This window comes from Manis pentadactyla, chromosome 3 (assembly GCF_030020395.1).
Source record: "Manis pentadactyla isolate mManPen7 chromosome 3, mManPen7.hap1, whole genome shotgun sequence".
Lineage (NCBI taxonomy): Eukaryota > Metazoa > Chordata > Mammalia > Pholidota > Manidae > Manis > Manis pentadactyla.
In genome coordinates, this window is record NC_080021.1 from 111128676 (window position 1) to 111141554 (window position 12879).

The window sequence follows — 12879 nt, forward strand, 5'->3', positions numbered from 1 at the left end:
TTCCTCGGTGCCTCTCTTGGCTCACTCATCCCTGGGGATACCCCAAAGGGCATAGAACAGTGTGAAGATGGGAAGGGGCAGGGTAACCTGGACACGGAGATACACATTGGCACTGAGAAGAGCCACCAAGGTGAGCCGCAGCAGAGAAGATACATTCTCAGCAGGAACCAGTCGATGGCACCAGGGCCCTGGGTCTTGAGTCAGGAGTGGAAGGGAGAAGACCCTCAGGGGCCCCTAGCGTGGCCAGTCCACCTTGCCCAAACATTCATCAACCTAGGTCCCAGGCTGAGCTATCATTCCAGGATCAGGACAATGGCTGCATGGACAGAGCTGCTCCCTGTGGCCGCCTCCCTGGGGTCAGACACCTTCGGGTGATTTACAAGCATCCAGGACTGGGAAGAACATCCTGAGGGTCCCCTACTGCCCAGATGCATTAAGATATGGTTACCAAACACTCCCCACAAAATGTCTTCAGAGGACCAGTGATGCCTACACCAGAACTAAGTCTTTGGTTCTAAGTAAATCTCCTATTATTGAGAATTGAGAGCAAAATTAATCTTTAAAATCGTTAGTATTTTCATTGTTAACGTTTGTGCAATGCAGGATGATTTATATTTAAATGTGTTTTCAAGTAATTTTGTCCATGTTCTCAGTTGTTTTGCCTTTTAAACTGACTTCAGTTGTCTTTCAATCAGTAATTCTTCTTTACTGCTTTAAATGAGTCAGTTAATTGTGTATTCTGCCTGTGCGCAAGTGAGATTCACCACCATGCCCAGGGGATGGGACATTTGGGGCCACCCCACACTGTTTGCTCTAGCTCATGGCCAGTGCCTGCTTGCATTCCTCTTACACACAGGAGGGTTTATTTTATAGAGGAAAGCCTCTGTTTTTCTTTTGCCCTTTGGATGGCCCCATCCAAGGAAGGAACCCTTTTCATAAAAATCTAAGATCCTGGACAAGGATTAGAAATGAGAAGCCAACTGAGCTCTTTGGGAAACATTTTAGGAGAACAGCACAAGTCGAGGGGAGGGGTCGGGAGATAGGACAGCAGTGTTGGTGGCTGCCATTCTCACAGCCTTTTCAGGTGTCCTCACACTGTCCTGTTACCAGCAAGGATGGTGGCCGGGGGACGGTCAGCACTGATGTTCTCACAGCAGCCACCAGCCATGTGGCACATGAGCCCGTGGCTCCTAGTAGCATCCAGGAGCTGCAGCCAGCAGGAGCAGCATAGCAGGGGTGCAGCCAGGTGTGGGGACTGCAGCTAATGGACTGGTTGGCGGCTGCTTTTGCCGTCCCCTTTAGAGACTCCCCAAAATGAATGAGGGACATAAGGATAGCTATATCCCTTTTCAAGTATGTTCAGAGAACCTCAAAGTATTACAATTTAGGCCTTAAGAGCTAATGGGACATCATATTGTAGCCACAAGCTAATGAAGCCTTGGAGGTAGCCTGTGATGATTACAGCTAAAGACAGTATTATCTAGACAAAACAGTTCTTACCTTTGTTCTAATTATGATGGGAAAAAAAAAATCACACTTAGCAAGTTAAAGCTTCCCTGTGATATTTCTCACCTATGAAACTGGCAAAAATCCAATGCTAACAAATTCTGTTAATAAACATTCAGATTGTTTCCAGTCTTCGGCTTTTAACAAACATGCTGCAGTGAATTTCCTTGTACCATCTCTTTTTCTTCATTTTGCCAGTATATCTTTGGGATCAATTCCTAGAAGTGAAATTGCTGAGTCAAAGGGCAAATGTATGCTTTCTGGTAGATACTGCCAAATTGCCACATATAGGGGTTGTGCCATTTTGTATTGTTACCCATTTCTCCATAGTTTCACCAACAGAGAAGTTTTAGACTCACTACTAATAAAGACATGCTAATTAAAATAAAAATGCCCCAGCAAATTGCAAGAATTTAAAAAAGTGAGTATAACTGAATTAGCAGGGATGTGGAAAAATAAGAACCCTAAATGTCACTGCAGAGATTCAAGGGGACCAGCCCCCTACCAACATTTTTCAAAGCTTTATACATAGCCTATCTTTGACCAGGAACTCCTTAAAAGAATAGTTTGAAATATATGTCTTACATACAGTGTTGTTTCTAATGATAAAATGTAGGAAAAAGCATGTAAATCCAACAATAGAGGCTTAGCTTAAAAAGGTACTGCATGTCCACCAGCAATTACAGTTGTAGAAGATTTATATGCCAACACAAGAAAATGTTCAAGATATATTGTGAAGTGAAAAACAAAAGAGGAATGGGTGATAAGCCAGCATGTTTTCCATATCCTCAATTTTTGTAAAACCCCCAAAACAAAAGCTCTGTGTGAGGGCGTAGCAGAAAGGCCAGGAGGATTTACACCTACTCATGAACAGCAGTAGCCCCTGGTTGGTGATATAACAAACCTTTTTTTACTTTGTACTATTTGGCATTTCTCCACATTTCTTCATAAAACATATTAATTTTATAATAATTCCTAACATACACATAGCCTGTAGGTAATCGAATAAATTTAATGACTACATAGAATCATTAATGAAAGCCAAGTAAGTTCCAAAAATGGTAACTTGCATTTCAGGACATCGGGTGTGAAGCCCTGTCCTCGTCAGCACTGAAACACCAGGGCTAACTGTCCTTTGTGATCACTCCTTGTTCTTCCCAGGACCGCCATGGTCTACGCTGGAGGGAATACTGACCTGTCTCCTCAGCCCAGCAGGAAGCATGAACACGGCTTGCTCAGTCAAAAGGAAGCAAGGCCAGAACAGACCTCACAGGAACTTGTACGGGATCCATAAAAGATTTTTCCTACTGATCTCTTTTTTTTTTTCCTAATTAAAAAAAATTTTTTTCCTATACTTTTCCACTTCCATGTGAGCATCACCCTGGGTAACTTTGTAAGTTCTCAAGATCAACTCTTCCCTGTGAGGCAAAAGGCAGAGGCAGGCAGGAAGCCAGCGGGGACAGAAAGCTTGCTCGGTTTCTAGATGGCAACCAGAAGCTGCTGCCGCGAGCCGCCTTGCCAAGTTCACACCCCGTGTCGCAGGACCCGGCCTGTGGCCCTGGGGCTGCTGGCCAAAGGCACGGCCTACCCTGTGGACGCACCAGCATGACCACGTTTTCAGGGAGACTTTAAGAAATATGTTCTTGAGGCAATAAGAAATTTGTAATATGCTTTCAATGTTAAAAAATCTTGATGACCACTTCTTTTAAATTTTTATCTTTTTATTTCACATCTCGTCTCAGTAATTTGGCCAGGAATAGAATGTTTGTCTTCTGCTTTGGACAAATGGCAGATCTTACCAAACCAGGCTGTAGGGGCACGGTGGAGACAGAAGTGGTTTTAAACGAACGGCAGTCTATTGATTTGAGGTTTGAGGGGGACCATCTCTGCAAAGTTCCCTAAATCCGAGTTCTAAAAGCCCATGGGTAGCAATGCATAGAGACCGAGAGCCTTTGGCTAACTTAGCCTTCATAGCTCCCAGTGTCCCTGGTCTGGCCTCCAGCCAGATAAGCTCTTGAGCAGCTTTGCTGAGATTAATAAGGGAGAAAAAATAATTTTCCCCAGGGTCAGATAGTTACTGAGGTCACATCACCTGCCAGGCACTACGCTGAATCTTTGGTATCCATCATCCCATTTAATCCCTACAACTAGATAGTGATGTACCTATTTCATAGTTGGGTTCAAGTAGCAAAGTCAGGATTCAAACCCAGGTCTTTCTGATTCCTCAATCTGTATTTTTTAGCACTATTTTATATAACTTCCCTTCCTGGAAGCCATAGAAAGACCATCAGAGAAGGGGTTGCTGTGCCCACCCCTCAGCTGTGGGGCGTGTGGCCCAGTGCTGGTTGACATATGCCTGTACCAGGCCCAGCCCTGCATGGCCTCTGGAGACGCGTCTGTGTGCTGAGCCCAGGATGCAGGTCCAGATCCCGAGCTGAGCAGGGCTGCCTGGTGGTGAGACCCGGGTCCTTGGAACAGTTCTGCTCCTCGCTCTGATGGACCCTCTGTCCTCACTGAGTTTTATGCCATGCATCGAACAGCCCAGGTCACCCTTCCAGTGAAGACCTGAGGAGCAGCACTGTCCCCAGATGGTGTGCAGCCCCGCAGAGGCCAGACGCCTGTTTTCATCAGCACCAGATGATCAGCCCAGCTGGGCTCCATCCCTGTGATCGCCCGTGGACACAGGACTTCTAGGCCACTTGAAAGATAAAACCCTAACACAAGAACCTGCAAGAGGGAGTGTGGGACTTCAAAACCAGTCAGCTCATAAAAACGTGCAGGGAGCCCTGACAGCACACAGCTGCCATCCCAGGGCTGATGTGGAGCCACCAACACCCACCGCAGGGCTGCCCCGGCCTCCCAGGCTGGCGCCCAAGTGGGTTCTCGCCCTGCAGGAGCACTAGGAAGGGCTTGCTGCGCCTGCTCCCCCACCCATAGCACTCGCTGTGCACTTCCCAGGAAACGGACTGTGTCTGCAGACTGCTCTCCAGGAAGCCCTTTATTGCTGTTTCAAATGCTGCCAAAGAAATGCAGCTTTCAAGAACAGGATGTGATTTTTTTATTGGCATAGTCAAATAAAAATAGGAACCAAGTCTAGGAACTTCCCTTCCTTCTGCTCCAGCCATACTGGTTTCATTCGTACCCATAAGTACCATGCCCCCCCTGGCTTGTACACATACAGGGCCTCTGCATGGAACCTCCTGCCAGCCTAATTCCCATCCCCTTCTTAGTTCTCAATGTATTGTTCCTTTCTTGGGAAAACCCCTGAGCTCCCCGACCTACACATCCTGTACTATCAAATCACTTAGTACACATGCAGTTCGTAAATTGTGTAATTATTTATTTAACATTCCCCTCTTGAGTATGGGCTGCAGGCACCCTGACACAGTTTCCCAGCTTCTGCTTAGACGTTCCCTCCCATGGAGGAATCAAAGGCAGCTTTGAATAACGTCTCATGTGTGGCTTAAAAACCCAGAGTCTGTGTTGTTCTTGCCCTGCCTTAGAGCAGCGGCCCTGGAGATGGCTTCAAAGGCAGGGCTGGCCCTCTTGGTGGGGGAGATGGGCTCCGAGGAGGCCACCCCAGTCTGTCATGGTCACTGCTCTTTTTCCAGGACCTACACAGTGCCTGGTGCACAGTTGGCACTCAACCAACACTCCATTGGATGACTGAATGAATGTTGGATACCTGGCAGTCTGGGTCCTGGGCTGCACAAAGTACTTCGATGGTGGCAGTTAGGATGACCCTACGTCTGTATGCCCAGATTGTCTTGATCTGGGTCAATTGTCTTTCCCTCCTAGGAATGTCCTCCTTTGGATGACCGTGAGTTTGGACACCCTAGTGGACATATCCAGTTCTTGTTATTAAATCAAAATGTCCTAATGAAGAAATCAAAATCATTTCAAGGTATTCATATTTTTGAACCAACCATTACACAGTTCAGTTGAAGATCCAGAAATAAAGATAGAAGTTACTCTGCAGAAACTGGTTTGCCGCTAGCCCACCTCTGCCTCAGGCATTTTATAAAAGTCAATGCTAACCCCACACTCTTGGAAGAGGAAGGGAAAGTCGGTCATAATTCTAATTATTTTGTTTTCTAACAGCTAATAATTAAGTCCTGGGTGGAAACATTGGCCACCAATGAGAACAGAGTGAAAATGAAAATACCTCACTTGGCACTTTAAGTTCGTTTATCATATCGATTTCTAGATTTAATGAGAATTTGCATGTAAATCACTTTTCCCCCTATTTTGAAAGAAAGAAATACTCAATTTGGAAAGTTTAGAAAATACACATATGCAAAAAAGGACGCAATCTTTATCACCCAGAAATAACCACTGTGAATATCTTGAGATTTTTTTTTTCCACTGAAAATACAGACTTTTATTTTCTAAAAATGAAAGCACACTTTGGTGGGGGGTGAAAAAATTTTAATGCAGAAAATATAGAGTAATTTAACAAACATACCTGTCCTCTTCAGCAACAGCACTGATAAATGTGAACAGCTAGTAATTACATGTGTATATCTGTGTGTGTGTGTGTGTGTGTGTGTGTGTGCGCGCACGTGTGTGTGTGTCTAATGAAATATTTCAGGTAAAGTTGGCATCCCTTGGCTTCTCTCTACAATTCCATTTCTCTTCCAAGAGTAATCAACAGCATGAATTGATATTTTTGCTTCCAGGCGATATGTATGTATATATGTATGTGTGTATGTCTAATATATGCATTTATATTATTTGCATAAAAGGTAATTATGCACATACTGACTTGACACCTATTATTTCCACTCTACAGTAGATCTCTCAATGCTAATAAATGTAGCTTTTAAACTAACCAACTTGTTTAAAAAGCTGGGTAGTATTCTGTTGTATGGAACATACCACATTTTATTTATTCTTCATTATTATTAAAAATTATCCTGATTCCAACATTTTGCTATTATAACCTCTTGTACAGGTTTTCTTGTGCCCTTCATAAAGGCTTTCTTAAGATGTATATTTGGAACTGAAATTGCTGGGTTGTAGGGTATAAATATTCTAAGATGCCAAGTTTATTTCCCAAGCAGTTTTATCAACATATGTATATATTCCCTCCAGCAGTGTATGAGAGTTCCCACTTCCATGTATCTTCAACAGCTTGGTATTGCCAGACTGCTACATTTTTGCCCATCTAATAGGCCAAAAATTGGATTTCACTCTTTTCCATTACCCTTTCCAGGATTACCTGTGAATATAAGACACACACCATTTTGTAACTGCTTTCTGCACTTAATGTGTTTTGAACACCTTCCCACATAAATAAATACTCTCCCATATAATTTTAAGGCATATTATTTTGTATGGCTATGCCACTGTTCACATAACAAATGTCCTGCCATTGGACATTTACATGTAGGTTTCTAAGAATTTGCCATTATAAATGACACATGGAAGCTATTATAGCAGAGCAGTGAAGAGGATGGACTTAAGATTAAGACAAAATCTTAGCTTTGAGTCTGAGACCCAACACTTGCCAGCTGTGCAGCCATGAGCAGGTCCCTCAAAGATTACCAAGACTAGCATTGACTAGATGAGCCCCTGAAGCTGATTACTGTTGGAATCCTGCCACTTACTAGCTGTGTGGCCTTAGGAAAGTTCTTTAATTTCTCTGTGCTTCCATTTCCTCATGTGTAAAACTGGACATGACTAATCGGACCTACCTCAGAGAGCTGTTGGACGGAAGATGCAATATAATGAATGATTTTGGCACAGTCTGATTTATAATAATATCTTGCATTCATTATGTGCCTATTTTCCTATCTAATTGGAATAAAGTAGAATTGGGTAAAGGATCTTCATAGTCAAGTCTGATTTGCCCAGATGGAGAAAATGAAGCTCAGAGGAATTAGTGATTGGCTCCAGGCCACACAGCAAGTTGCTGTCAGTTTGATCTGTAGAAATGGAATGAGGGTGACCTCCAGTGTGCTGACTCCAGTGCTTCAGGCCATGTCCTTACAGGGAAGCTGGAAAGCCGAGGATTGTTAACTAGAGCCCCATCCCCTTCCCTTACTCTCATTCCGAGGAGGCCCGTAGGCGAGCTCTGGGTGCAGATTTGCTCCAGGGCACGAGGGGCTTGGTGACCAAGCCCTGTGTACTCTGCTCTCTTCCAGGCAACACGGCCCAGTCCAGAACTGTGGTCACCAATAAATCAAAAGCTCTAATTGTCTGTCAGAGAACCCTCAGGGGGGTGGAGGGTGAGCATAGATATGCAAGTTGCCAGGCAGCACATAACCCTCCATGACTCCAAACATCTTGTTGCTGTTTATATGATTTGTTATCTCGCCCGGACGTGGCTGGACCTGGGTTCCGCAGGGGGCACTGCCGCCCGCAGCTGGGCACCAGACACAGCTGGGGGCTGCCTCTGTCTTGCCCCTTCTACTTAACTCTCTTCCATTTTGGAATAATTCTTGGGTTTTGTCACTAAAGTGGACAACAGGGACATTTCCAAAAGGCCAGAAATACATTTTTCCTTTGAGGAAAAATCATGAGGGTATCCAGACATAGGAATAGGATTCCAGAGATTTCCAGAGACTGTTTTCAACCTTCTATCCTGCTACAATATCTGGACAAGAGCTTCAAACTGTTGCTCATCTCCAAAAACTTTTCCAATATACTTATTTTAAAAAAAATGCTGCGGACCAGGAGGCAACTTAGTGGCGGCAGCACCTCTTTGCGGTTATAGTAGCAAGTGCTGGAACTCAGTTTTTGATAAATCAAAAAATGTCTCTCCCTTTCAAGGTTTCAAGATGCTTCCAGATAAAAAGAATATAAATATGTATTTTTAATCTATAATTTTGTTTATAGATTCTATTCCATATACACGTGTGTGTATATATATGGATGTATGTATCTAAATTTTTAATTAAGAATCTCTTTCACCCCCTTTTTCCTCTTAGGTCCTTCTCTATTGGATTTTAGATCAATTTTATAATTCAGACACTAAAAGCACAGCTGACCCTTGAACAATGCAGAGGTTAGGGGCACTGTTCCCCCCATGCAGTCAAAAATCCACATAGTACTTTTGACTCCCCAAAACTTAACTACTAATTGCCTACTGCTGACCAGAAGTCTTACTGTAACATAGACAGTCAGTTAATACACATTTTCTCTGTTACATATATTATATACTCTGTAATATTCTTTATATGTATGGCATATATTCTTTGTTTCATGTATTATATACTTACAATAAGGTAAACCAGAAAAAAGAACATTTTTTCAAACTGATGCTCATCTCCAAAAACTTTTCCAATATACTTATTTAAAAAAAAATCTGTGTATAAGTGGACCTGCACAGTTCAAACCTGTGTTGTTGTTCAAGGTACATTAAAAAGCCAAAATGCTTCATGTGTCCCCTGTAAGTTTTCAATACTTTTTAAGGTAGTCCAATTGCGAGTTGTATCTGGGAGAAAAGAAACAGCAGACTTGGGAAGAGTGAAGATTGAGGACATCAGGGCGGTGGTGCTGGGCAAAGTCCCCTGGTGGCCTGAGCTCGTGATGCAGGGCTGGGAGAGAGGTGCCCTGGAGGAGGGACAGGCTGATAGGTTTATCTCCAGGTGGTAGGAAGCATAGGCAGGTAAGGCTGTTGCCTCGATGCTTTTACTGTAGAGATTGAGTCAGGTTCTTGGGAAGTAGTGAAAACAACCCAGCCCTGTAGCTGGTGAGGGGAAAGCAGGAAGCTTCCAGACCCATGTGAACAGACTTTGTTCACAACAACAAAAGTTAATCCCATAAAGTACTGGTGGGGGCGAGAGTTGGTGTGACCATTGGGACAGTATTGGGCACTGCAGTAAATGACAACAGCCACAAGCCCTCTGTGCCTTGTCCAGTGAAGAGGTGGAGTCGAATTCTCCCCTGAACCTGAGATGGCCTCAGGGACTTGTGCCACCAGGGGAATTTGGCAGAGGCCGTTTGGTGGGTCAGAAGTAGCCTTGCAAATTTCCTCTGGGTCTTACTTAATACTTAGTCTGGGGGGAGCCAGCTGCCATGTTAGACATGCACCCTGCTGAGATTGCCACGCTGGAGAAACCTCATTGAGGATCCCGACAGTGCTAGCCTCGCCCAGCCTCGCCGCTGTCCCCACAGAGGCAGCACAAACGTGGGTGAAGCCATCTGGGCTCTCCAGACCCATGGCAGCCAGACTTACATGACCTTAGTCAAATAAGATGAGAACTCTCTGTCTGCTTGTTTGGGCTGCATGGAACCAGAAAGGAGCAGGGGAAGGAGTGGCAGAGAAACCTGGATTGGCTGTTTCGGAGCTTCCAATTAGATGGTAGTCCCATGCTAAGCATGACCCTCACTGTCACAGCTTAACACCCAAAAAAAGAGGAGGCCCCCAGGGACCACCTCTTTCTGCCCCCCTTCGCAGCTACCATTTGTGAGCCAGTCGTCCTCTGAATCCACCTCCACCCCTCATGCTACTTATGTGTATTTGTTTTGATCATCATAGGCTTGCAATGGGCCAGTGTTGCGTCTGATAGGAAAGAAAGAGAGAGGAAGGGAGGGAGAGATGGAAAAGGAACACTTAGGTTTCTTTCATTTAAGAAACAAGTAAGGATGGAAACAAGTACTCTCAATACAAGATGGTAAGTGCAGTATTCCAGATTTGCACACTGCTTTTGGGTGGCTCACTAGATTTTGCCTTGAATGCATGGCCTGTCTTCTGCACGCCTACTAGAAAGGAAATTCCTTGAGGTCAAGGCTGCATTTTACCGACTTTTCTGTTCCCAGAGTGCCCAGCACAGGGCTTTGTGCATGGGAGGTGCTCCATATCCATTTATAAAAACTGAATAGTAGGATTGAGCCAGGGTTGGTTGTGTTGATGAGGTCACTTTGAGACAATGTGAACCTTCCTCCATCTGCATTCAGGTTAGAGGTGATACACTTCCGGCTGAGGAGACGACAGCCTATGACAGAAACTAGCCTCTGCTGTGCCCTCAGACAGTGGCCTGAAGCCAAATGCATCCCAAAAAGAATGCCTTTCACCAGCATCCCGGGATCCAGCCATCACCATGCGCTCTAGGCACTGATGGGCTCTTCTTGCAACGCAGCATTATAGAAAGGCAGGCAGGAAATGGCCCCTCAAGGGGGTCAAGCCAAGTCTTGGGACCTGAGAAAGTTCAGCTAACCCACTGTAGAAGGAAACACCCACGAAGTGCGCAGTGAACGTGAATTTGTCCTCCAGGGGGCGCCCCTAAGTCTGGGCGGAGCTGAGCTGGGAGGTCCCTCTGCTTCCACAGCAAGAGCACAGGACAGCTGAGATCCATATCCCACTGACCGGCTGTGGTTTAGAAATGGCATGCGGTTTAGAAAGTGTTCACGCATGCACGCACGCAGTTAATGGAATGCAAATTATGGACTAACTTCATTGATCTTTACAAAAATCATTATATATCTTGTATCAAACCTTGTATCAATTAGAAACGTACAACTAATATCATGTGTGTGTGGAGGGGGTATCGGGGAACTCTTAAAGGCTCAGAAACATAGCTCTAGTGTAGGCATGTATTCTGTTTGAGGATTCCAAAGGAAGGGAAAAATCTCACTTGTGGGACTCCTCCGTGCTGACAGAGGGCATCCATCATCTTTACAAGTCTCTTGAGCAGTTTTTTTGCGGGGGGCTGGGGAGGGTGGGGCAATACCCTGAGATGTACTTATGAGTTTTTGCTGTAAATTAAGGCACAGACGGAAATTAGCCGCTAGAGAATTAACTAGTGAATATTGCTAAAATGCCATTTCTTTTAGAATGGAGTAGAGTTGGATCCGTTTTTTTCTCTTCAATTGAGCTCTTGCTCCGCCAAGATTGACCTAAAGTCCTTAGCCAATTCCTCCACCCTTGGCATAGAGCCGAAAGTTTGGTTTTGTCTCATCTTTCTATTTTCCACATAAGGGTGTTAGTTGTGTGTTAATATATACGGCGGGTGGGGTCGGGGGTGAGGACGAAATAAGTAGTTCTGTAAATGTCCACTAGAGGGAGCCAAATGACTGCTTTAGAACCATTCCCGGCAGCTCTGGGTTTCCTCTTTGGGAAGCTGCTTGATAGTATCCATTGTTACCTTCCTCCTTCCACTTTCCTCCCCTTCCCCCCGATATTAAAAAAATTAGAAGTATTCATAGCACTAGAAAAGTATAGTTGTGTTCTCTTAACAACCCACAGACTTTAAACAAGCAAATAATACTTCTGAATTAAGGCATTTAACAATGTGAATCCTCTGTTCTTTTAATACAGAACAGAATAATTACAGAGATCTTGCCTTAGAAAGAAAATGGAACTGTGGATGCAGTGAGGAGTTAATCTGGTCAATTATATTGGTGGCTGAGGATGGGAGAATGATTTCCGGTTATAAACAACTTTCCCAATCGAGCTGGTCACTTTCCATGTCTTTTCAACTAACAACATTGCAAGCATCTGTTTTAAAGAGGACTTGACCACGAGTTTTCCTTCTCACTGTGATATGGGTTAGCTCTGCATTAGGAATCGCCTAGACAAATACGTGTGCCCTGCGTCTGCCCTCCTGTAGACCTCTGCGGAGAATCAAGAGCATTCTCCCTTGGCCATTGGCTGCCGCTCAGCCTTCTGCAGACCAGGAACTGCTGGGGAAATGGTGTGCCTGAATTCCAGCCAAGTTCATTTAAAATACTTCCTCCTCCTCCATATCCATCCTCACCTTCCTAGCCAGAGCCTGAGGCTAATGGGTCTTTGAGATACCACATACTTAGTTCCGTATTACAGCTCCAATTCCATGTAGTTATTTTAAATAGGACTTCCTTATCAAACCATCAGCTCCCGGAGGAAAGAGTTTTGTCTTAATATTCTTCCTAGCCTCAGAACCCAGCAGAGTGCAGATTATCCTAGGAGTTAATCAATGTTTGTGTAATAAATAGTATCTTTATGAAGAAGGTGGAAAATAATAAAAACTAAAGAGCAAGCAATATTTACAATGTGCCAGCCTCATTCTAAGCACCAGGTATGTGCTAATTCATTTAATTCTCAGAAATGTGCTATAAAATTAGTAACAGTTACTACTATTATTTACATTCTAAAGTTGAGAAAACTGAGAATTATGTAACTTGCCCAGGGTCCCAAGTAGTATAAACTGAGACCCCAGGAGCCCAATGCCAGAGCCTGGGCACTCAATCATGATACAATTAGAGAGAAGGTGGCTACAGAGATGCACACCTGCTTAATGATGATATGCTAAGGGTGCTGATGAACTCGCCATGGAGGAAGCCTTGAAAAGAATAATGTGCCAACTTTAAGCTTTAGGTAGGGCAAAAGGCTAAGTTGCTGTAACAAGAGACTCCCTCAACCCCCCAAAATACAATAGCTAAAAGAGA